We start from the raw sequence: 26,604 nt of genomic DNA, 5'->3' as shown, positions 1-26,604 counted from the left end.
ACAGATGCTTAAAATGGCCGAAGACCTCATTACTCTAATCAGGGGTTCCCATCCCCCCCTCCTGAGAAAAGGCCTAGGCAGGATACAGACTATGACTCCTCTGATCAGGTTTCCATTTCCTCTGATTCCTCTTCAGACCAGGGATATTCTCTACCCCCCTATGAGGACTCTGATGCTGAAGAATCTATTCCTTCAGCCTCTCCTCCTGAGGATTACTCATTTGGGGAAACTTTACATACCATGAGGGAGCATTTCCATTGGGAAAGCCAGGATTACTCAGAATCCAAGAAAAGGCTCAGGGATTTCCTCTTATTGCCTCAACACAGGCCCCTGGCTATTCCGCCTATGCTGATATTGTGGAGGATGTGTTCTCTGAATTCAGTTTATCTCCTGTATCTTTTCCCCCTGCTCCAGCCAAGCCAGATAGGTATTATAGAGTCCCTGACTCTCACAAGTTTCTTTACAAAAACCCTTCTGCTGATCCAGAAACTATTTCCCAGGGTCCAAAAGGGGTTAAGGCTTCCATTGCAAAAAATCCAGTACCCTCTGACAGAGATTCCAGAGCTTTGGATAGATGGGGGAAGAAAGTATACACTTCTGCAACTTTAGCAGTAAGAGCTTTAAATTGCCAGTTTCACATGCTTAAATACCAACAATATTTAATGGCTTAGTTAAAACAGAAAATGCTTGCAAGCACAGAAGCTCCTGATTATAAAGAAATGCGGGATTTATTGCATGCAGTTGAACAGGTGGGATAACATACTCTGCAATGTGGTTTTGATTCTTTAGAGGCCTCTTGTAGAGCCGCAGTTACAGGTTCTGTGATACGAAGACATGCTTGGTTAAAAGAACAAAGTTTACCTGATCATGTTAAGGCAAAATTATTGGATGCTCCTTTACAGCATGATACCTTGTTTGGTGTTAAGACAGAAGAGGTGTTAAAGAAAATGGAGGATAAAGCTAAATCTATGCAAACAGTCAAGGATTTCTTACAGGTACAGCCACCTCCGTTTAGCAGAAATTGGCCAACAAAGAATTGGTCCTTTCCAGTGTCAGAGAGGCCACAGAGAGGCAGATACAGACGCCCAAGAGGCAGATCTCAACCCCAAGGCTCAAACAGACTATGACAGTAGGGCACCTCAACCCCAAAAGGTGGTGAGGACAAGTCTCAACCATACAGGAAATAGTCACAATGACTTTCTCCTTCGTACGCCAAGTATGTCCCTTTTGGAAGCCCACTTAGGGGGAAAACTAGCACTTTTTTCTCAAAACTGGCAAACAATCACCAAGACAAATGGGTCCTGAATATTGTGTCTCAAGGTTACAGATTCCACTTTAATACTTTACCAAGGCTAAAAGGAATGCCAGACCTGCCACAAAATCAATGGGCAGAGGCACAAAACCAAATTTCAGCCCTCATGGACATGAGAGCTATTCAAAAAGTACCACAACAGGAATGAGGACAAGGATTTTACTCAAGATTCTTCCTGGTCCACAGAAAGGACAAGGCCTGGAGGCCCATACTAGACCTTTCAATTCTGAATACTTATCTGGATATTCCGAAATTCAAAATGTTGACATTACAGCAGCTTCTACCCATGCTGGGCAAGAAGGCTTGGCTTGTTACTCTGGACCTCAAAGAGGCATACCTGCATGTCCCTATCAGATAAAATTGCAGAAGATACCTCAAATTAAAAGCTGGTGCAATGCACTACCAATTCTCTGCACTGCCCTTTGGCTTATCTACTGCGCGCAGGGTCTTCACAAAGTGCCTGGCACCAGTAATTGCATTTTGCAGACAAAAAGGAATTCAACTATATCCATACCTGGACGACTGCCTCATTCAAGCAGAGACAAAGGACATTTTTCCACAGCATCTGGCGTTTGTAAAGGGTACACAGTAAACGAAAAGAAGTCAAAACTAATGCCCTCGCAACAAATTATATTCTTGGGTACCACCTTAAATACAACGGCCCAGATGGCTTACCTCATGCAAGACAAAGAAGCTCAACTAACTCAATATTTTCAATTGCTGGCAAGAAAGTCCCATCTCCCTGCAAGAAAAATTCTGCAGGCCCTGGGATTCATGGCATCCTGCATACTACTAATACCATATGCCATACTGCATATGAGGAAATTACAATGGTACCTGAAAAGTGTTTGGACTCAACACTCTCACAGTTTAGAAGCAGTAATACCAATGATTCCCTGCCTACACAGGAGTTTCGATGGTGGGTACAGGCATGTCACCTAAACAAGGGTCAGCCTTTTACCCAACCCACAGCCAGGCAAACTCTAACAACAGATGCTTCGGATTACGCCTGGGGAGCACACATGGCAGGAAAATGCATTCAGGGCAAGTGGACCACAAACACAGACCAGATGCATCTTCACATCAATCAAAAAGAGATGTTGGCTGTTCAAAATGCCCTAACAGCTTTCAAGGACTTTCTACATCCAGGACAATTACTACTAAAGACAGACAACACCACAGTAATGTGGTACATAAACAAGCAAGGGGGCACTCATTCTTATCCCCTATGCAGGCAAGCCATGACCTTGTGGAACACAGCTCTAACGTATCAAGTTCACCTGCAAGCACAATTCCTGCCAGGAAAGAAAAATACTCTGGCAGACTATCTAAGCAGAAATATCATGGACCCTCACGAATGGAAATTGAATCCACAAATTTTCAGCGTGGTAACGGAAAAGTGGGGATGCCCAGACCTAGATCTTTTTGCCTCCCCACTGAATTGCCAACTACAAAAATTCTGCACAAGGACTTATCACAAACAAGCATGGAAAGTTAATGCTCTTCTGTTCAGCTAAAAAAACCTAAAAGTTTATGCCTTCCCGCCACTGCCTCTCCTTTCAAAGGTACTCCTAAAAGCCAGACAAGAAAAAACACAGATGATCCTTATTGCTCCAGACTGGCCACGCCAGCACTGGTACCCTATCTTAAGGAACTTGGCTCAAGGCCCACCATGGATTTTGCCTCAAATTCCACACCTTCTGTCTCAACAAAACAATCAGATCCTGCACGGTCAGCTCAAAACCCTAAACCTGGCTGCATGGCAGATAGATTAGTCAAACAGACAACACCTCTGTCTAAAGCTGTTATAGATGTCATTTTGGAGGCCAGGAGGCCTAGCACCAGGAAAGCTTACTCAGAAAAATGGAAGAGATTCTGCGCCTGGAACCAGGCTCAAAGACTTGACCCTCTTCTTCCAAACATTCCTCAGATTTTACAATACTTAACTGAGATGCTGGACAGAGGCCTATCCTTCCTGTCAATTAAGATCCACGCCTCTGCCATTTCAGCACATTACAACACGGATCCTCCTTTATTCTCTCATCCCTTGCTAAAGCAGTACCTCAGAGGGGCTAAAAACATAAGACCGCCCTGGAGAGCACCAACACCGACTTGGGGCCTCAATTTCGTTTTGGAAAAACTGACCCTACCACCTTTTTTGCCAGCCAATACAGCCGATCTAAAATTTTTATCATGGAAAACAGCTCTGCTCCTGGCAGTAACTTCAGCACGAAGAGTCTCAGAGCTACAGGCATTAATGGCAGTGGAACCTTTTATAATTTTTCATCAGGACAGGGTATCTTTAAGGACAAACCCTACCTTTATGCCAAAGGTGGTATCTAGTGTGGCTCTTAACCAAACCATCCGTTTGCCAACTTTTTATCCAAACCCCCAGAATAAAGGGGAGAAACTTCTGCATTCTTTGGACATACACAGGCAGCTACGCTTCTACTTGGACAAAACAAAGGCTTTCAGGAAAACTGAGCAACTGTTTGTAGCATATGCTGCAGGATCACAGGGCAAGGCTATCTCAAAGCAGACTATATCCAAATGGATAGGACACTGTATTCGGTACTGCTACACACAGCATGGAAAATCAGTCCCAAATAACATTAGGCCACATTCCACCAGGGCAACAGCCACTTCAACAGCCTTTCTCAGAGGAGTACCTACCAAGGAAATTTTGGAGGCTGCAACTTAGAGTTCAGTGCACACATTTACCAAGCATTACCACCTGCCTCTTTACTCTAAATCCAGAGCAGGATTTGCCACTGCAGTTCTGCAGGGCCTCATAGCCAATCCTAACTCTTTATAGACCAACCACCCAACCTCAGCTTTGAGATTCTACCCAAGTGTAACGACTGCAGCAGTGTAACACGATGAACATAGTACAGTTTTGTACCTACCATAAATGTAGATGTTCGAGTGTTCACACTGCTGCAGTCCAGGTTACCCTCCCGCCATCTCCTCTGAACTAGCTGGACTTATCTACACCTTTCTATCTTATACAACCTTTGGGGTGTATTTGCTGGTAACTGAAGGTATTGTTTTTATTGTATATTTTTGATTAGCAATATGTATTGCCTACCTACTTGGGGGCACCTGACATCTGGGGCAAGAAAAACTGAAGAAAATGGCATCTGATGCAGCTTATATGCCCCTGGCGCACTGACGTCAGGGAAGAAGTGACACAACTGATGCCGGACCAAGACTTTGGAACTCAGGCAGACTGCGGGACCGCCTGATGGCAGGATAACCCAAGTGTAATGACTGCAGCAGTATGAACACTTGAACATCTACATTTATGGTAGGTACAAAACTGTACTTTTCTCTCCGGAGCTGGAGGAGGAGACCCGGTCACCTTCTAGGTTGTCGAGGCGGCCTTCCTGGCCAGTCTCAGCGGCCACTTCTAGGTCAACTAGGAGCCTTTCGGATGCGGACATGGACTGGATGATGCGTCGCTTCCTCCAGGCCCAGATGCAGATGGGAGTGCTTTTGCCTCCCCCCCCCCCAGGGGAGAGCTCGGCCCCTTTCTTTACCCCCATTGCTCCTTCTCCGATCCATTATTGGGTTTCGGAGCCGGGAGTCAGCACCAATAGTAATCGCTACTTCGTCGGCTGTACCCCCGAGTTTGTCGGGTCCTTTTTCAGATCCGAGCTCTCGGGGCCATGAGCCGAGCCTCGGATCTGGAGGGGTGAGTGTGTCTTTGGCTCCGATGCGTCCGGAGCACACTTCTCTTTTGGGTCCGATCGCTTTGGTTCTGGCGCCGATCCACACGTCGGATCTGAGGGGGCTGCTCTTGGATCCTAGGGATAGTGGTTCACCATCATCCTTCGACGTTGTGGAGAGGGTCCTCTCGAGGGATTCGAGGCCCCTGGCTCGTGCTATGCATCCATCCACCATTCCCTCGCAGACGGGCCTGACTTCCATCATCCTGCCCCAAGGACAGCCTGCGTCTACGTCCCAGATGGTTCCCCTAGAGGAACAGGACCTGGTTGGTGAGCCCTCCTCGGGCAGTCCCGCCGAGGAGGTCCCTCACAAACGAAAGTGTAAAATGAGGCACTTGGACTCCCCTGAGTCCCTCACAGAAGACACTGGCTTGGAGGAAAGGGAAGGTTCCCCCAGGTCACCCCCCCCCCAAAGATGTCTCCTTTGGAGACATCATGGAGATGCTGCGCATTAGAGGGGGGTGTTCAGCCCAGAAATCTTCCTCGGATGAGTCTGTGTTTCTGGAGGCGTTTGACGCAGGCCTATCTACCTCTTGGGTGTCCCCTCCGGCCGACCCCCTGGTAGACCTAATTACTACCAGGGCATGGAAGGAGTCGGACACTGTGGAGCCAATCCCTAGGAGATAAAATAAGATCCTTAGCCCTCTGACAGACAAGGCAGCATGGAGCAAAGGTTCCCCGGTAGATGCCATGGTGGTTGTGGCTGCCACCAAAATGGAACTGGCTCAGGAAAGTTCCTCGGTGCATCCTCCCGACAAGGAGTCTCGGACGATGGATCGCATCGGAAAGCAGATGTTTGCTTCAGCCACCTTTTCCATAAGGGCGCTGAATTACTTGGCACACGTGATTAGGTGAAGAGAAAACAATGAATGGGAAGAATCCTGCAGCTGTTCGACAAAAAGCAGTTCAAGCTCCAGCTGTTGTGCAAGACATAGCCTGCAGTAATTTAGAGGAAAAAATAAATCAGATGTGTTCAGAGCTGATTAAAATAAATGAAACATTGAAGAACAATATCAACACAAATAAAAGGCTGGAAAAAATGGAAGACGATTTAAAACAGCTATTCATATGAACTGATACAACTGCAAAAATCAGAGGGTCAAATGAAAAGGCTGGCTATGTGTGAGACTGCTCAATAAGAGATGTTTCAAAAAATGGTAGGTAGAGGACTGATCACATAGGGAAAACCTGAGATTTTCTTCCATAGCAGAGAAGTTGGAAGGAATAGACTGTATTAATTTTATGAAAGAACAAATAAGTAACTGGATTGGTATTCCACAGCAGGTTTGTTAACTGAAAGAGCATGTCATGTGTATGCTCCAAACCTGGCCATGAGAGAGCAGCCAAGATCTGTATTAATGAAGATACAATCATACCAGCAGAAAGACTTGATCTTGATAAAACTGTGGCAGAAGGACAAACTGTTAAAAATGGAGACAGTAGAGCGTTTGTGGAAAGTGATTATTCATTGCATACCAAGCAGAAGAGAAGTAAATTTGTCCTAGTGATCAAAAAGTATCGAGAGGCACATGTAAAATTCGAGCTGCTGCACCCAGCTAGCTTCAGAATAATTTTTTTTCTGGAGGATTAAAGTCATTTTTTGATGCAGAGCAGGCTTAAAAAAAATAAAAATGTCCAACAAAACATGAGCCATCAAACAGAAGGGGACTGTGCTTTTTCCTTCTTCTGAAAATAAAGCTTATAAAGAAACTTTGCCAATAAAACCTTTTTCATTGTTCCATGAGAAAATGCTTGAAAGATCGAAAAAAGCACATGAGTTAACTAGAAGAATTGGGAGTATGTTGGACTTGAACTGGCGTCTGGGTTTGGGAGATGAACAGGAAGAAGACCAGCAACACTGAAATTAATGAATAAATGTGAGACTATCAATCGCATTTGTGAAATATGGCTTTACAAGAAAAAGTGAAGGTTTGAACTTTTGTTGACTTTGTTAAACTTGTGAGGGGATACTGAAAGACATTTAGCCCACTTCATGTCATTAATGTTTGGAAGGACACCAAAAGAAAAAGTCACTGTAAATATAAATCTTTTTGTGTGCAACTGTATTTGTTTAAAACAGTTCATAATATAAATTGAAATTGCATGTTATATAGAATAGCATTTTCAGTGATTTGTTTTATTTGATAAAGATACTAAAGTAAACATATTTTTTCTTTGTTTTAAAAATATAAGCATTACAATGTAAAAAAAAGATGAAAGGTTGGACAAAGCACATTTAAGTTAATAGGCTGTAACCTTGGACTGGTAGGGTGGGGAATGGGGTGTAAAAGTGCATCAGTTATAATATATGTAGAGGTGAGAAGTTTTCTTTTACTTTTGCATAGGCAAATGTCTGGATTAATGTACTTGGCTTAATCTAATAACATTTTTTTTGTGTGTAAACAAGTGGACTTTAAAAGCAGGAGACCACTTTGAAGGTAATAGTTTTCCTTTAGCAAATAGATGTTCAGTATGAGTTGAAAAGTCTGCAGCTGAGGGCAGCTATACATTCTGTTCTTATGTTCTCATGTAAACAAGCTGACTACAGGTGAAGGCAAAAAATCGCAAGGCATCTGGACATTGTTTGCTGAGAGAAATGTAAAATTAATAGGTACAAGGGCAAGCATCTGTTTGAAAGTATTGGAAGTGAATAAGAGATGGCAGCTTTTCTGGTCCCGAAATTCTTCAATGCATTTACTAGAATGATGTACAATTAGTTTTATTTAAAAATAGCCAGTGAACTTTTTCTTGTGACTAAAAGCTAATGTTTTCAGAAAGTATACAAGCTGTTTTTCACATCATGGATAGAAATAAAGGTAAGACAAGAACAAACAGCAATTAATGTAAGTAGGTGCACAGGCTGTAACATATGCCTTAGTACTGATGACCTTAACTTTAGGTTAGTTGGTGACCATGGGTGCAGCTGTCGATTTGGAACAATTGTTCCTATCAGGAAGGTTAAACTTCATTACTTAAAGATATACATAGTTGTGTGTTTGTTTTTAAGTTAATAGGCTGTTGGGTGCTCGGAGATGTCTTTGTTTTTTTGTTTGTAATTTTTTTGAGAGAATTCATTAAAATAAAAAACTTGTAAAATGTGGCATATGTTCAAATTAAGATTACAAAAAATAACTGTATAAAGGAATAACCTGTCAAACATTAGTGGATGCATGTAACACAAAAGCTTGAAATGGACATTTAAAAAAACGGTCATATATTATAGGTGGGAATAGTAACATCTTAATGCAATGGCTACACTATCCATATTAGTTTGGAATGTGAATGGCTTCACAGTTATAGACAAAAAGAAAGGTAAGAGTATTTAATTATATTAAGAATGCAAATCGCAATACTACAGGAGACACATTTAGAAAGAAGTGAGCATGTGAATTTGATAGAAGGGATTTCAAGATGGATATTCAGCAGAATATCAGGGACAAAGGAAAGGGGGATTAATTATACTAATTGCTAGAGGAGCTCCAATAGTGATAGAAGGGGAAAATATAGACAATAATGGTAGATTTGTATTTATATTCCACTTAAAACTACTGTTTTGGAGCTTAAGAAAGTTTTGGGAGAAATATTCCATTTTCAGCAGGGAATATTACTTATAGGTGGGGACGTGAACTTCATTTGCAACATTGAGGATGCATCTGAGGCACCTAGAAGGGAAAATATAACAAAAGATGCCAGATTTCTGAAGAAAATATTTGATCTGGAAAATGTGAATTCAGTAGTAGTGACTTGGAGAGAATTTACATATCTTTCCACAAGGTACAGTAACTGTGCTAGACTAGACAGAAATTCTGTTTCACGGGAACATATGCATTTAATTGAAAGCTTTGGCACACATCCAATAACTGTTTCAGATCATAAGACAATTAACAATTAATATAAAATTGCAGGATAATTAAGTGAAAATGAGACACTGATGCTTCCCCACCTACATGTTAAAAGAGAGGAATTTAAGGAATGGGTAGTGAAAATTATTAAGAGTTACTAGGAAAGATATAAATTTATTCAGAAGGTACAGCTACTGAGTGGGATAAAATGAATTGGGGTTTGAAAATAGGGTAGAAAAAGAAAAAAAGAGATATGGTTAAGAAGTAACAAGAATTATACAGAGAGACTGACAATGTTATTCAAAAGGAACAACAACATAAATCAACCAAAGGTACAGGATGGCACAATGACTTCCCAGCTGGAACAGGTCACAATTTACACTTTATTGAAAGAATAGAATGATGCAACACAATTTATCCAAGAGATGAAAGCACTTAACTCTTGTTAATATTGAGTCCGTCCTGGATAAATTGTGTTGTATCATTCTATTCTTTCAATAAAGTGTAAATTGTGACCTGTTCCAGCTGGGAAGTCGTTGTGCCGTCCTGTACCTTTGGTTGATTAATGTTAAAGTATTGCATAACAAAGGGAATGTCACAGAACAAGTGGAGGCATAACTGCAGAATGCTAAAAAGAAAATAAGGGAGTATATGTATAATATGTATGAGTTTAAAAAGTTGTTGTTAAGCAGCTTTTTTATATATAATAATTCCAGTGCACATAAACTTTTTGTATAACTTATACAACAGAAAGTAGAAAAGGTTGTTGCCAAATTTAGGGAGCTTATAACAAAAAAAAAGAAAAATAACCAGAGAGGTATTAGATATAGTTCAGAAATTTTGTGAAAATTTGTATAAAACAGAGAAGTGTAGAAACCAAGAAAAAGCACAAATGGAAATGTTTATGGAACACTTAAGTATGCCAAGGTTAGAGGTAGATGAGGCTCAACAATTATTAAAGTTTGGAAGAGAGGAAATAAAAGTAGTGATGCGTAATCAATCTGTAGGAATGTCTCCAAGAATAGATGGTGTTCCTGTAGAAGTTTGGAAGCTAGGAGGGAAGAAAGTGGTAAAGATCTGGAAGGTTTTGTTTAACAGTATTTTAAAGGAGAAGAGGTAACAGCATCAATTCAGAAAGGTGTGGTGGCTGTAATATTTAAAAACAGTAAAGATCTAGCTTCATATAGGCTCATTTGAATTTTAAACCATGATTATAAACTATTTATGTCTATAATAACTAAAAGAATGTCGAGTATTGCTAAACTTTATATGAATCAATGTAGTTTCTGGCAGTGAAGCAATCATTTGACAACATTAACAGAACAATGATGATTCAGAGGGAAGGTGACTGTAAGAAAATACCACTGTTATTGGTGTGTCTTGATGTAGAGAAAGCATTCAACAGAGTAAGCTAGATTTTATAATTAAGACAGTGGAAGCATTTGCTTTCCCTGATATAATAATACAGCTAATTAGGAGAATATATGAGTAATCAGAGGCAAAAATTAAGTGTGAGGGTTCCTCTCTGATAAGTTGAGTGTAAGCAGAGGAACCGGGCAGGGGTGTCCTCTTTCCCCTTATTTGTGTTATATTTAGAGCCCTTGGCAAAGAAAATAATTCAAGGATATAACTGGTACTGTAATCAAGAAAAGTTGGCTTTATTTGTCGGCAATACTGTGTTGTACCTGATAAAACCAGAAAATGACATCTCTCTGTTGTAGAACATTCTAAGACAGTTTTATGTCTTTTGGAGATATAAAATTAATAAAGATTAAACAAAGGCTATAGTTGTAAACTGTGTAGCCACACATGAATTGGTTCAGCAATACCCATATTTATGGGAACAGAATAAAATGAAGTATAGCAAAATACAAACAGTGAAAATGTGTTTAGTCCCTTTAGTTTTGTACACGTCAGGCATATTTTTGTCAATCAGAGGAGAATTTGTGGATAGTAATTAATAAAGAGTTGAATGGTTTTATCTGAGAGAGGAAGAAGATAAGGGTTAAGTGGGATAAGTTGATTCTTTTAATAGAACAAGGTGGTTTAGGACTCTCTGATTCAAAGGGATATTTTAGAGGTGCCTAGTTAAGGCTCATATACAAAACACAAGCAGAAAACTATAACTCAAAGTGGAAATGGATGATGATGAAGTGAGTGAAATTCAAGAAATAGCAGAATGTCATTTTGGATGCTGATCCTTAAGGAGAATAACAAAAGCCGTACAAAATATTATATTCATAAAGTAAAGTATTCTAAGAACTAAGCCAACACAAGAATGAAGAAAGGAGATCATGCTGACAGGGATGACTTTAATTAGGGGTACAGTGAACAGGCAAGAGGGGGCTGTAATTTATTGGAGAAAACTGTCAAGAGAACCAAAGGATTGGGAACAAAGAATTAGAGAGGTAAAGGTAACAGAATGAGAAGAGGCCAAATGCATATTTAGAATGCAGGCTAGAGATTGCCTTCCCTAAAGATTGATGTCAGAGTATAGGCATAGAGAAAGGAAGAGGGAGATAAGTAAAAGACCACCACTGGTAGAGTTTTTGGTAGTATCTAGAACAGAAGTTGCTGTTAAAAAGAGATATTTAGCTGGGCATGTAAAATATTCGATGATACGAATAGGAATCAATCAGAGGAGGTTAGAAAGGATTGGGAAGAGAGCTTAGATAAGCAATTCACAAAGAAATATTGAGAAGATGTATGTATTGCTTCCAAATATGGAACAAAATCTAGAAAATTTAGGATTTGTGCTTGAAAGTGTTTGCATAGGTATTTTTATACTCCAAGCAGACTCCAAAGAGTTTTTCCTTAAGTAGATGAAAAATGTTGGAGGTGTGATGGGGCAGAAAGAAGTAACAGGGAGCATATGTTTTGGGAGTGTAATGAATTGGCAAATCCGATCACCTTGCTTCTCCCCGGGACCCGATCTCCGTCGAGGTCATCGAGGCGGCATTCCAGACCCGCCTCGGTGGCCTCGTCAAGATCCACTTATAGCCTTTCTGATGCAGACTTGGACCGGATGATGAGAAAGTTCATCCAGGCCCAGCTGCAGATGGGAGTGCTCTTGCCTCCCCTTTGGGGGAACTCACCCTTTTTTGCACAGATAGCTCCTTCTCCGACCCGCTTCCCGGGTTCGGAGCGCTCAGAGCCAGGCAGAGTTGGAGCCGGGGGTGGGTCGGCGCTGACAGTACTGGGTACTTCGGATCCAACCCTGCCCTCGAGTCTGTCGGTTACATCGTCTGATCCGACCTCATGGAGATGTGGGCCGAGCTTCGGATCCGAGGGACTCAGTGTGCCTTCGGCTCCGGCCAGGTCGGAGCACATGGGTCCTTCGGATCTGATGGTCTTGGCGCCGGTTCCGATCCCTTCATCGGATCCGAGTGGGAGTCAGCTTTCGGAGTCGAGAAAGAGCGGCTCCCCCTCGGCCTTCGATGTAGTGGAGAGGGCTCTGTCGAGAGCATCCGGACCCCTGGTCCTTGCCTCGGCTCCACCCTGCACTCCCTCTCTGCTGGGTCAGGCTTCCATCACCCGGCCACAGGGACAGCCTGCTTCGATGTCCCAGGTTGTTCCATTGGAGCAGGATATTGCTGGTGAGACCTCCTCGGACAGCCCCCCCCCCCAAGGAAGTGCCTCACAAGCATAAGTGTAAGAGGAGGCACGTGGACTCCCCCGAGTCCTTAACAGAGGACACGGACTTGGATGAAGGGGAAGGCTCCCCAAGGTCACCCCCTGAGGATGTCTCCTTTGGAGACATCATGGAAATGCTCAGGATCAGGGGGGGTGGTCTGCCCCCAAGGCTTCATCCGACGAGTCCGTGTTTCTGGAGGCATTCGAAGCAGGCCCGTCTACCTCTTGGGTGTCCCCTCCGGCTGACCCCCTGGTGGACCTTATTACCACCAGGGCGTGGAAGGAGCCGGGCACTGTGGAGCCAGTTCCTAAATGCCTGGATAGGATTTTGAGCCCCCCCCCCCTTGCAGACCGGTCCCACTGGAGCAAGGGTCCCCCCGTAGATGCCATGTTGATGGCGGCAGCCACTAAGAGGGAACTAGCTCAGGAGAGCCCCTCGGTCCATCCACCGAGCAAGGAGTTCCGCTCGATGGATCGCCTTGGGAAGCGGGTATTTAGTTCAGCGACCTTCTCAGTAAGGTCCCTGAACTACATGGCACATGTCATCAGGATGCAGCGAGATCATATTAAAAAATACGCTGCTTCCCCCCCAGAGTCCATGTCGGCGGAGGACAAGCAGTTGTACTTCACTCATATGGCCACTCTAAGATCTATTTCCAATACCTCTATGCAGCTGTTGTCCCACGCCACTGAGGGAGCCGCTAGAGCTAGTGGAGTGGGCCTAGTTATGAGACGCCAGGCCTGGCTCCGACATTGTGACTTCGCGGAGCCCTTTAAGGCATCTTTTGCGAATGCCTCCTTTGATGGTTCTGCCGTGTGTGGCAAGACCGTTCGCGAGACACTTGTCCAGAGCGAGAAGAACGGGAAGACGTTGTCTGCCATCGGAGTCCGTTTTTCTGCTCCCCAGAGGTCCTTCTCCAAGAACCAAAAGGGACAGAAGATGATGTGGTTCCGGAAATCGCAACATTACCAACCTGCTCCGGACAACCAGTCCTTCCGTGGCAGCTGAGGACAGGGAGAACGCCACCCTAGAGGCAGAGGGGCCCCAAGAAACTTTGGGTCCAGAGAATCTTTCTCTGATCTGCCCACGCAACAGCCCTGAAGGGTTGCCCGACTGCTCCACTCTGTTGGCAGTCGGGGGACGCTTCTCGAGGCATCTGGCGGCATGGGCGTCCATCACGTCAGACCGCTGGGTGCTTCGGATCATATCCAGAGGTTACAAAATCCCAGTGCAACATGTCCCCAGACTCAGGAGCCTCCCCGATGTACCACCCAGTCAGAGGGAGGCTGCAGCCACAGAAATCCAGCAGCTGCTAGAAAAAAGAGCCATCCAACCCGTCCCCCCAGACCAGCTCGGATTAGGGTTCTACTCCAGGTTCTTTGTGGTGCCAAAAAAGATGGGGGACTTGAGACCAATTCTAGACCTTTCCTCTTGAACCTGTCGGTAATCAAGGAAAAATTCCGAATGGTCACTCTTCGATCCATTCTCCCCCTCTTGCGGGAGAACGACTGGATGTGCTCAATAGACCTCAAGGATGTGTACTACCACATTTTGATGGACAGACGATCCAGGAGGTTTCTCCGCTTTCGGCTGGGAGCCAGCCACTATCAGTTCAGGGTCCTTCCCTTTGGCCTCACCACAGCCCCCAGGGTGTTCACCAAAGTTTTAGCAGTGATAGCGGCCCACCTGAGACTCCAGGGAATGCAGGTCTTCCCGTAACTGGACGACTGGCTCCTGACCGCCCCAACAAGGCATCTACTCTGCTCAGCCAGAGACTTTTTTCTCCGCCTAGCTCCCCAGTTGGGCATCACGATCAGTACGGACAAATCCTCCCTTGCTCCGACACAAGTGATAGAGTTCATAGGGGCCAGATTGGATACGAGAAGTCTGCGAGCCTACCTCACTTCGGAACGACAGAATCTGAGACTTCATGTGCGGGGCCATCCTCCAATCAGAAGCTCCACCGGCGGAATTGGTCCTGAGGGCGCTGGGCTCCATGGCAGCGGCTATAACACTTCTTCCATGTGCTCATCTAAATATGAGGGTACTACAGTGGACCCTCGAAGTACAATGGTCCTTTCAGCTTCTTCCTCTCAATCACCCTATCTCTATCAGCAAGGCTTGCAGGAGGGCCCTGTTATGGTGGCTCCAGTCCCCAGACCTCCATACAGGCCAACCCTTCTGCGCTGCACCTCCTCTCGTCACGGTGACCACGGGCGCTTCTTGCCTCGGGTGGGGGGGCATTGCTCAGGCAGAACAGTCCAAGGCACGTGGAACGATGCAGAGACCTCCCTGCATATCAGTGTTCTGGAGATGACGGCGGTGCTGTTAGTGTTGCAAGCACTTCAGAAACTTCTCCCCGTAGGAACTATTGCGATACAGACGGACATGTCAGTTGTCTGGTACATCAACAAACAGTGGGGAACCAGGTCTTACCCTCTCTGCCGAGAGGCCATGAGGGTGTGGGAATGGGCGACCTCCACCAACCGCTTTCTGATCGTAACGCACATTCCGGGACGGGCCAACATTCTGGCGGAAAAACTCAGCCGCACCATTCTTTCCCCTTACGAGTGGTCTCTCAACTCCCGAGTAGTGAAGCGGATATTTGCAAAATGGGGGCAACCCTGCTGCGATCTCTTTGCCTCTCCCTCAAATATGAAATGCGACAGCTTCTTCGCTCTGATTCCCCCACCAGGGGAAGCCCCGAGAGATGCTCTAGTGCATGCTTGGCCACCCGGTCTACTTTATGCCTATCCTCCTCTACCCCTGATGCTAAAGCTCTTATAGAAAGCCTCTCGGTTGGGGAGCAGAATGATCCTCATTGCCCCATTCTGGCCTTGGCAAACTTGGATGTTCTTCGTCTCACATTGCTGCAGTCATAACCTGTGGGTAGTCCGCTGTCCTCGGTCGGCCCGAATACCAAAGTGTTAGGCTGGCGTCGGTCATGGTCGCTCAGATCTGACGTCAGTACGCAGTGGTACTAAAGCGCATGACCGAAGCCATATCCTCAGTCTTTCTTGCCGCATGGTCCGAAGCAGAAGCAGCGTTTGCAAGTGCCGTTCGGCGTCCTGAAATTTTCGTATTCTGAGTTTCAGACCGAAGACCAAGTTGGGCTAAGTACCCCGTTGGGGAATATTTTTGTCTTTTCTTGCCTCAGTTAAATCCGGATGTCAGAAAAAGTTAATAATTGTATTTCTTGTGGGAAACAGATACCTCATAGGGACTACCACTCTCTCTGTATTCCTTGCTTGGGGCCTGAGCACAACGTAGTCGGGTGTCGCTTTTGCGCTAGATTTAATAAGCGCACCATTAAACGTAGGTTAGATTGTGCTAGACTTGTTTTGTGGCGGTGTAACTACAACATGCCGTCGGATCCTCCGACACCCGCTACCGCTAAGAAGCGAAAAGATAAATCGTTAAAGTCTAAGCAGGATGAGTCGTCTGTTGCAGACGCCGGTTCTATGGAAACTACGGTGAATCTGTGGATCCAGCCGAGGTTTCAGCTGAATCACAGGGGGAGCCTTTAATCTTACAGGAATTGGCCTCTCCGGAGTTAGGTCAGGCCGAGGGGGCCTCTCAAGTTTCTGTAGTTCCTTCTTTACATAAGGTTGTTAGGCCTTCTACTTCTGTCACTAAAACCCCTTCTAAAGCTAGACCTGGTCTTTCTGGCACAGGCGTCAGCCCTAGTTCTTCAGGCTCTGTTCCTAAAAAACATATGCTGAAAATGGCAGAGGATTTGATTACTTTAATCAGAGGTTCTATGCCCCCTCCAGATAAGAGGCCTAGGGTGGAGACAGAGGTGGAGGGATTGGAGCATTCCTCAGATTACTCTGAGTCTTCAGCTGAGGACATTCAGGATTTTCCTCACTATTCTGATTCGGATGCAGAGGACTCCTGTCCTTCTGCTTCTCCTCCTGAGGATTTTTCCTTTTCTGAAACCCTGCATTCCATGAGGGAGCATTTTAAGTGGGAGGGTCAGGATTTTTCAGATTCTCGTAAGAGGCTTAGGGAATTTTTGTTTTTACCACAACATAGGCCCTTGGCTATTCCCCCTGTTTTGGATGTTGTTCAGGATGTTTTTTCTGAAGCTTCCCTTAATCCTGATTCTTTACCCCTGCCCTGTCAAGCCAGACAGGTATTACAGAGTTCCAGAGGCCCATAAATATTTTTATAAGAGTCCTAGAGCTGACCCGGAAACTATTATTCAGGGACCTAAGGGTGTCAGGGCTTCTGTAGTTAAGAATCCAGTTCCTCTGGATAAAGATTCTAGAGCTTTGGATAGGTGGGGTAAAAAACTGTATACCTCCTCCACGCTAGCTATGAGGGCTTTAAATTGCCAGTTTCATATGCTGAAGTACCAGAATTTTCTGTTAAGTCAGTTGAAATCTAAGGTAGATGCTTTAGCTGAGGGTATAGAGTGTAAGGAGTTGCAGGACTTGAAGGTCAGACAGGACAAGCCTTGCATGATTCTAATAGCTCCAGATTGGCCACGTCAGCACTGGTATCCTCTGCTGAGGAGTTTAGTACAGGAGCCTCTTTGGCCTTTGCCACCAATTCCACACCTTTTGTCCCAGGCAAACAATCATTTCCTCAATGTCAAGATACAGTCCCTGCATCTGACAGCCTGGCATATTCTGTTTTAGACCCTGGGGGGTCGCAGCTTCCTCAACAAGTTTTGAATGTCATATTGGAAGCCAGACGACCTAGTACTAGGAAAGTTTATGCTGATAAATGGAGGAGATTTTTTCTTTGGAGCACAGCAAAGAGCTTTGATGTTTCAGTGCCTAATTTGAGTGTTACACTACAGTACCTTACGGAATTATTAGACAAGGGTTTGTCTTTCTCCTCCATGAAAGTTCATGCTGCAGCCATTTCTGCTCACTATGATTGTGACCCACCATTATTTTCTCACCCTTTGTTTAAGCAATTTCTTAGAGGGGCAAAGAATATAAGACCCCCACGTAGAGCTCCTACTCCTTCCTGGGATCTCAATTTTGTGTTGGAAAAGCTTACTTTACCTCCTTTTGAACCTGCTGCTACATCTGAGTTGAAGTTTTTGTCTTGGAAGACTGCTTTTTTGTTGGCCATTACGTCTGCTAGGAGGGTATCTGGATTACAGGCTCTAATGGCAGTTGAACCCTTCCTGATATTCCATAAGGATAGGGTATCCCTGCGTACTAACCCTAGTTTTATGCCTAAAGTTGTTTCTAATGTGGCCTTAAACCAATCTATTCATTTGCCTACTTTTTATGCTGATCCCCAAAATAAAGGGGAAAAAATTTTGCATTCTTTGGATATTCACAGGCAGTTACGTTATTATTTGAGCAGAACTAAAGGGTTCAGGCAGACTCAACAGTTATTCATTTCTTTTGCTTTGGGTTCACAAGGAAAACCTGTTTCAAAGCAAACTATTTCTAAGTGGATTGGCCATTGTATTGCTTTTGTTATTCTCATCATGGAAAGGATGTTCCGGCTGGGATCAGACCTCATTCCACTAGGGCTACTGCCACTTCTACTGCCTTTTAAGGAGTAGCTACTAAGATATTTTGGAGGCAGCTACTTGGAGTTCAGTGCACACTTTTACTAAACATTACCATCTCCCTCTTTATTCCAAGTCTAGGGCTGGGTTTGCCACTGCAGTTTTACAGGGCATGTTAGCAGCTCCTAATGCTTTTAATTTTGCCAACCTCCCTTTCCTTTGCTTTGGGATTCTACCCACAGGTTATGACTGCAGCAATGTGAGGCGAAGAACATAGTACAGTTTTGTACCTACCATAAATGTACATGTTCGAGGATCCACATTGCTGCAGTCCAATTTTCCTCCCTCCTTCCCTCTGTAGTTTGGGGTTGCTGTGTTGCTTTTGGGGTAATTATTTTTTCTATATTGGTGGTTGGGTATTTTCTATTTTTGGCTATGGCCTTTTCTTTTTAGGCCTTCTGACATCTGGGGCAAGAAAGACTGAGGATATGGCGTCGGTCATGCGCTTTAGTACCACTGCGTACTTACGTCAGATCTGAGCGACCATGACCGACGCCAGCCTAACACTTTGGTATTCGGGCCGACCGAGGACAGCGGACTACCCACAGGTTATGACTGCAGCAATGTGGATCCTCAAACATCTACATTTATGGTAGGTACAAAACTGTACTTTTCCTTACCTGTGGTCTCACTTGGTAAATCCTCCCTGGATTCTGGTTACCAGCCCGGATGTAATATCCCATCCATCAGGCTTACCGACCCCGAATCTGGACAACCTGAAGCTGACAGCTTGGCTGCTCCAGTTCCACTCTTAATCAGGACTCCCGGCATCTCTTCACCAGTCAAAGCCATCTTGGTGGCAGCAAATAAACCTTCCACCAGGAAACTTTACCGCAGTAAATGGAGGTGCTTTTCCATCTGGGTGGAACATCATAATTTGGTCCCCTTCACTGCTCCGTTAACATCCGTGTTGGACTTCCTCACCGGACTTTTTCAGCAAGGGGCTAGTTGTTCGACAGTCAAGGTACAATTGGCAGCTATCTCCCATTACCATGTGGGACATGAGACAGATCCTTTGATGTCAGCTAAACTATGTAAAACCTTCCTCAAGGGTACTTTTCTGCTCAGGCCCCCTATCAAAGAAGCCGTACCCCCTTGGGATCTATCACTAGTTCTTCAAGCCTTGACTGCTTCTCCCTTTGAATCAGCTCCTCGGCCGAACTTAAATATCTGTCTTGGAAAACAGCATTCCTGGTAGCCATCACTTCAGCGAAAAGAGTTTCAGAACTTCAAGCTCTTTCTGTGAAATCCCCTTACTTGGTTTTTCATCAGGATAGAGTGTACCTCAGGACCAATCCCTCCTTCCTACCCAAGGTGGCCTCAGAAACCAATATCAGTCAGTCCATCAACCTACCAGTTTTCTTTCCTAATTATCAAACTAAAGGAGAGTACAAGCTGCATTCTTTAGATGTGCACAGGCAGCTGCATTTCTATATTCATAGGACTGCTGGTCACAGACAATCCGATCAGCTGTTCATTTCCTTTGCCAAATTCAGTTTGGGTAAAGCCGTTTCGAAGGTCACCTTATCACGCTGTATTTCCCAATGTATTCTTCTAGCTTATGAAGTTTCTGGGAGGCCCGCACCTCAGGGAGTCCGTGCACATTCCACTCGCTCCATATCTACTTCTGCTGCCTTTAGATCTAGAGTTCCCTTGGATGATATTTGCTCGGCAGCCACTTGGGCCTAATCTCATACCTTTATCAACCACTACAAACTGGACGTCATTTCCAGAGGGAGAGCATCCTTTGGCTCCGCAGTGCTCCGGAACATCCTTCCATGATGGCCGCCCAAGATTCAGGTAGCTGGGGACTCTGTCCCAAAGGTTGCTGACAAATGAAGTCCCTACTCCAGATTAAGAAGTTATGTACTCACCATAACGTTCCATCTGAGTAGGTGGCTTCATTTGTCTGCAACCATCCCCCCCTCCTTCCCCCGGCCTTCAGAAGAGTTCGTTTTGTTTGTATTATCCTGCTTTTTCCTGTTGGGATACCTTTCCAGGTATATGTAGGAGGGCAAACTTGATCTGAGGTCATTTGGGGTTGGCAGGGGATTATGGGTGAGGGGAGGAGCTAGGAGCTCGGATCCATAGCTGTATAATAAGTTGCCGGCTCGAATCCGATATCGGATCCAAGACCCAAAGGTTGCAGACAAACGAAGCCACCTACTCAGATGGAACGTTATGGTCAGTACATAACTTCTTATTTCTTCTTTTTTATTAAAAAAAATAAAAGCAGGATGGCGTTCTTCTGGGTGTCATGCAAGCTGTTTATTAAAACCACACATTAAGCTATTTTATTCTTAATTATCTTGGGATTTCTTCAGAATGTTCATTCTTAGAAAACCCCTCCTTTAAGGAATATGTATTGCAAGGGAATTCCACAACAAGTAGATTCAATTTAAAACAGTAGCGTTCAACAATAAATATAAAGGTTTTTATCTTAAATTCCTTAACATTTATATATAAACAAACAAAAAAAATAAGTACATAGATAAATCCAAAAATACAATCTCATGCCATAGTTAATAGCAAGCAGATGTTATTTATGGTGCTGAAGAATTCAGAGACTTGTCCACCACAAAATAACATAAGATAAGTATAAAATAATACAAATGTAAATGCATATAACAATAACAAATTTAAATTCCAAACTGGATCCATTGCTTAAAGCATAGCCATCCTTTTAATTAGAAGACAAACAATAGATAACTTAGCATTAATAACCAGGGCAATAGTGGCATTTAAAATTAACTGCCGGTGTAGTTCCCTTGCCTTGGGGTGTGCCTCTCAGTTCCCTCCTCTTCCAAAGGTAATATTTTTTTCTTGCACAGAGAATGTAAACTTCTTAAAATCAACACAAATTCCAAAATGCCTACTAAGTGCATTCATTGTATCATCCTTCTTAATTGCATACAAGTGTTGATAAATCCTTTTCCTTAAAACACTTTCCATTTTCCTGTATAAAATGCTGGACAAAACAAACATTGGCAAGGTGCACCACTCCCTTTGTGCCATAATTCAGCTTCTGTTTGGGGCTATCACACTTCAAAAACTGGTAACGATGATGTTGGGTCCTTCATAAATAAACCTACACTGAAGGCATACTCCATATTTCCATATCCCCTTAGTGCCTCTGCAGTTATCTGGGTAATTTATTACCGTTTTTTTCAAACAAGTGTATAACTTTTTTCCTTTTATATACATATCTAAGAGCATCTCTAAATCGATTCAACAGCCCAAACATTTCCAATATATTCTTCCAATTTCCTTAACCCTGTAATTATAATCTACCACTAGTGCCCTGGGAAACTTGGTCCTGGAAATTGCCTCAGGAAACCTAATCAATGGCTGAAAGTTAGTGCCCCTTGATCTATCACTTTTATTTCCTCCATTTACTTGTCTGGGTACCCTGTGTACAAAATCATCCCTTTTAGAATGTCCATTTCTGTAATAAATAAATCATCACCAGAGGTTAATTGGGAAAGTCGCACCATTTGCCGTTTTATAATATTTTTCTCTTGTCTAAAAGGTGGCAGTTTTTTAGAAATTTAAAAAACTATTTAAATAAGTATTTTTCCTGAAAATAATTGATTTGTATCTGTTCTCAAGTTTGTTTTTCATCAGTTTCCTGTCTGAAAAATGAATGTAGCTAGCATTCCACTCACTCTTGAATTTTAAAATGTAGTTATAGAATAAATGTACTCCAAGAATGTTAAGCTATTCAGTATTACCTGGCTGAATAAAAAATATATCATCAAGGAAGAGTAGATACTCAATAATGTGTTGTTAGCAGCTTGAAGATTAAACAGAATTTATATCTTACCACCATAAAACTGTGTTCACAAATAATGGTGCTGCAGCAGTCTCCATTGCAACACCTTTGATCTGTTTGCAGTATTCATTTTCAAACAAATATGGTGTTAGACAGTACCTGCTCCATACAACCAGTAATGATGATAATTTTCTTATGCTGGAGAGTAATTCCTTGAATTAAAGCATCATAAAATCATTCTTGACCCTCCCATGTGGAATCACTAAACACAGATACTTCATGCTGACTACAACAAACAAGCCATTATCAACAAATTGACACTCAGACAACTTTTCCTTTAAGACATGCTTTTTATCATAAAAAAGTTTTCTTTTTAACTTACCTTCCACAGATTTGGCAAGATGGCCTGATTTTTACCCCTCAGCAGTCACTATTAGACGCAGTGGAGGGTCTTCACTGAATTTGTGAATTTTTGGTATTTCAAAAATACTTGGTACAAAAGTTTTTTATTGTAAAATATTCCAAGTCTTTGGTTAACCCATACTCGAGAATTAAATTCTCCAACCAAGAGTCTTACCTAGCATACACAATATTCATGTAATTTCTTGATACCTAAATAAAAAAAAATGATCTTTATTCAAATATTGTAACATTTTGTGAAAATAAAGATAACTCGGTTAAATCAGTTCTGCTCCTTTATCGGGTTTCATTACTTGAATACTGCTCTCATTTTGCAGCCTTGTCATTAACTCCCTGTCAGCATTGTTCAAGTTGTAAATCCTTTTCCCCAGTGCTACTAACATCTGTCTGATGTCATTCTCGCAAAGCTTTTCAAACAAGGCCAGGGAGGAATTTACAGTGAGTTAAGTAATGTAGGTCTAGCAAGGGCAACATCACCCTTAGTGCTGACATATTTGTTGACTTTATCCGTAATATATAATTCAAGGCCCAGTTTTCTAGTGAACAGTTTCAAGTTCTAGAGTAAACCAACTCCAACAACCTTTTTGTAGGAACAAATGTAAATCCCTTTAAAAACAATTCCCCAAAGGTGGGAGTGCTCATCAAGTAACTATAATTAATTTTGAAACACAAAAGTCATGTAGAGTTCCTTTACCAGATTTTTGCACCCGTGATACTGGCTCTCATTCTTGTTCTTGCCTTTTTCTTCCCATTGGTATAACTTAGTTGTTGGTATCCAACACTGGTGGTGATGTAGTCCCGGTATCTCATATTGCTTGCCCATACATTCATTTTGGATGGTCTTTCCTTCATCTTGGCAGATCTCCTGGGTTGTGCTGGACTTTTTAAAAAAAAAAAATCTTCCTCTTCCACGTTGTCAACCACTCTGTAGTCCAAACCAACAGTTATATTTCTGGAGTTCACCTGTCCTCCAGGAAATGTAGAAATGATTCACAGAATGGGATATGCCTTTTTTGACTTATTTTTACCCTCGTCATGTAACAGTTTCCATTCCTTCCTTTTCCATATGCCTTCACAGTGAATTTCTATAGACTAAAAACAGTGGAGTAGGTAGCCTTGTATGATGGAAACAATAAATCATTTATAATTTTTCCCTGCAATGTTTTTATTCCACCTTCTAACTTAATTGTCTTAATTTCCCTCTTCGGCAGTCTCATCAGTTCAAATCTGGTCCTGTCGAATATCTCGAGTAACTCTATGTTCAGTACAGAGTTTTTGACCAACCCATTAGAGAATATGTAAAGCTTTAGCCTTTTGGGACTTGTTTAGCTTAAATACTAACCATAAAGAAAATGTTATCAAACTGAAGACTGCAATATTTTTACAATATTTTCTCAAACTTAGATATATTTTCGCTTAATGTTCCATCACACATCACTTTGGCTTTTGGCACTCCTGGTGTTAACACTTTAACAGATCCCTGCACTTCGTTTGTATTTATTTTAAATTTTTGTTAATTTATTATAGTGCAGAATTTAGGCTCATCATTACAGAAGCTTCTGTAAGCCTGCTGAAGAGCTTGTTCTTGATGACGAGACTGACAACATGAATTCCATCTGTCTTCAACAAGTCTTGATGTCCAGAAGAAGGTGAAACCTCTGCTGTTATCAATCAGTTGCCCTTCATTACTTAGGGCAGCATTGTGAACATCATATGATGCAGCCTTCCTGGCAATAGTGCTTGTTATTCATGTTGGAGTTTCATTACAGTGGCTTTGCATCAGAGTGAAGACTTTTGATTTTTCAAAAATCATTGTCTTACTTTTGTTTGTAGTGTGGAAGGAATAATCCTGCCAGATTTGGCTGTCCATTTAGGAGAAGATGAGACCACAGAGGTTAGGGCAGTTTTTCTTGACCCTTCCCATGTGAGTTAAGCAACTGGGATCCTAAATGTGATCGCTTAATAAAATTCATCACCAAACTGCACTTCTGTCTCAGTCAAGGTGCCTGTAATAGTAGGATGGTCATTACCTTTGTGTAGCTTCATGACATGCAAGTTCAACTTGTTCTAGTCCTGCCTCCAGCATCACTAGCAACTGACTCTGGGTTTGGAATGGGTACAGAGAAATGGACGTAAAAATAATGCTTCTTGTGGAAGACGCCTTTGTGATATTTCTTTCAACATGAAGAAAGTGATGCTTCAACATTAATTGACATATACACCCACAAACATGAAGGAACTCTTGAGCATACTGACACCGAGATGTACAGCTTGTTTCAGCTTTTATCGACCTTCACATCCATTGAAATTGCAACATTTTCTTTCACCTAGTCAGACTTTAAAGATGGCACAGTCTGGTCATTATTTTGGGAACTCACTTGGGGTCTGTTCACTATCTATGACTCCGCCATTAATAAGAAGCTTTGAATGTTGGAGCCATAAATATTACTAGAACTCACAAGTCAATTCACTGTAGTAAGGTCTCATTTCAAGAAGTTTGGAAATTGACTGAATATGTGTCCTTTACTCTTATTAGTCTTTACTGTTTTTCTGAGACATCTTGTTGACACATAAGGATAAAGCCTGGTTGCAGCGCAGTCAGGGATCAAATAGAGATGTGAACACTGGAAGAGACAACTAAGGAGGATGGAAGTGAATGGCAATAATTGGCTCACAAGGCCTTGTTTGGGGGGAGGGGGAGCTTGACTTTTTAAGTTACTGACTGCTGGCAAAAGCCAGGATGGTTCACTACAAAACAATGGGTTAGTCTGTGCACTTGGACACAGGTAGCATTGTGCATACTGTAACCGGGAGCAGCATACACTTTGATATGTGTATGCACTCTTAGCACTGGCGCTCCCTACTACCATAATGCTGTTGGTTGCCAACAGGTTTCTGTTAGAACATAGGAAGAAAGTCCAATGAAGTGCAGAGAATGGCACCACACACCAATAATACATTGTACTGCCCTGGCCATCCATAAATACAGTCAGCTTTGGCTTGGAGCTGGGGCTGAACCCAGGCCCTTCCTGGTAGGTAAGGCTAAAAGATCTGACCACAGTTAGGGGCCTAAACCAGTAGACCATGAATTAGTTTATCATTTTCCTGAGTAAATACTTTTCTGTGATATAATAATACTCTTTGAAATTAGTCCAGTTTCTTTCAAGCTGGAAGTCAAACATCAGTCTCTAAAGACACTTCTCATCATACCTCCCAACCATACCGAATTACTCATTTTTTACAGAGTTTTGGGGTCCAAATAATGGGGTGCCACGATTCCTAAGTGGCACCCCTTCATTTCCCAGCTTTTTATTTTTAATTTTTCCCCAGTTTTTTTTTTGAGCTGACATCATCACGTGCGCGATGACGTCAGCTCCGTCGGGTCTACCAGTCTGTTGGAATTGAGCTTGCTCAAGGGCTCCAGTGCACACATTTCCGGCTGGCTCATTATGAATGCATTTCCATGATCTGAGAGTGCGAGCGGGAATTCAAACGAGCGTTTTGGTAGTTATTCAAACGAGCTGGGAAACATTATTTATTATTTGAAATGGAGGTTTTTGAAATGCGAGCAGGGATTAGGCTGCATGGCATTTGGGAACTGTCTGGCATCTGGTAGGAAACATGTTCTGTGAAGATTTTTCTGGTTTAATGAGGAGAGAGCGAGAGTGTGTGTGAGTATGTGTGAAAGTGCCTCCAATGTTAATATACCTGGTGGCTACAAGTACTCAGGCTCAAACCCTGTACCTTGGGTACAGGGTGAAAAGAGCTTAAAGTCCCTAGCCACCACCACTAGTGAATTAAAGCCTCATATTTTTGATCTGTTCCTCATAAAATCTGTGGTTTTCAGGATTTTGGCAAATCACTGAAGGATTGAATTCACTAAATAATGACAGGCATTTGAATTTCAGACTTCATATTCCTCAGAAAATAAATGGTAACACAAAACCTTTTATTCTAGCAATTTTCTAAGTTTATAAGATCAGTATTTGAAATTTGTCCCTATGTTGGGGCTGTATTCCCCCATTATTGGCTCTGTCCATGTTTTTCTTGCTAAGAGGTTGAGACTAGAGCTATGGTGAGAAGTGAGAACTGAATTCACTAAATGATAACCATTTAAGTTTCAGTCTTCCTATCTTTCAGGAAACTGCTGATATGGCATAGTGGTATGTTGCTCTGACTAGTGCACAGGGCCCTGGGTTCAAGACTTGGCAGTGAAATGCATTGTGGTAACATAACATTTTATTCTAACAACTTTCCAAAATATTTGCCCCCCCCCAAAAAAAAAGGAAATTGATAAGTGCTAGAACCTGTGCAAGATGCCTATTGCTTACACTACTGTCATTCTCTCTGTCTCTCT

General features: G+C 42.9%; 1 protein-coding gene across 3 annotated transcripts in view; it reads left to right on the top strand.

Annotated features, from left to right (window-relative positions):
* LOC122790867 (receptor-interacting serine/threonine-protein kinase 3-like) overlaps positions 1 to 26,604 on the top strand; it is a 652,441-nt gene that overhangs the window by 520,036 nt on the left and 105,801 nt on the right. The window lies entirely within an intron of this gene.

This window comes from Protopterus annectens, chromosome 16.part0 (genome assembly GCF_019279795.1).
Source record: "Protopterus annectens isolate FY-2018-M chromosome 16.part0, PAN1.0, whole genome shotgun sequence".
Taxonomy (NCBI): Eukaryota; Metazoa; Chordata; order Ceratodontiformes; family Protopteridae; genus Protopterus; species Protopterus annectens.
Note: the sequence above shows the minus strand (reverse complement) of the source record. Positions and strands in the feature narration are given on the sequence as shown.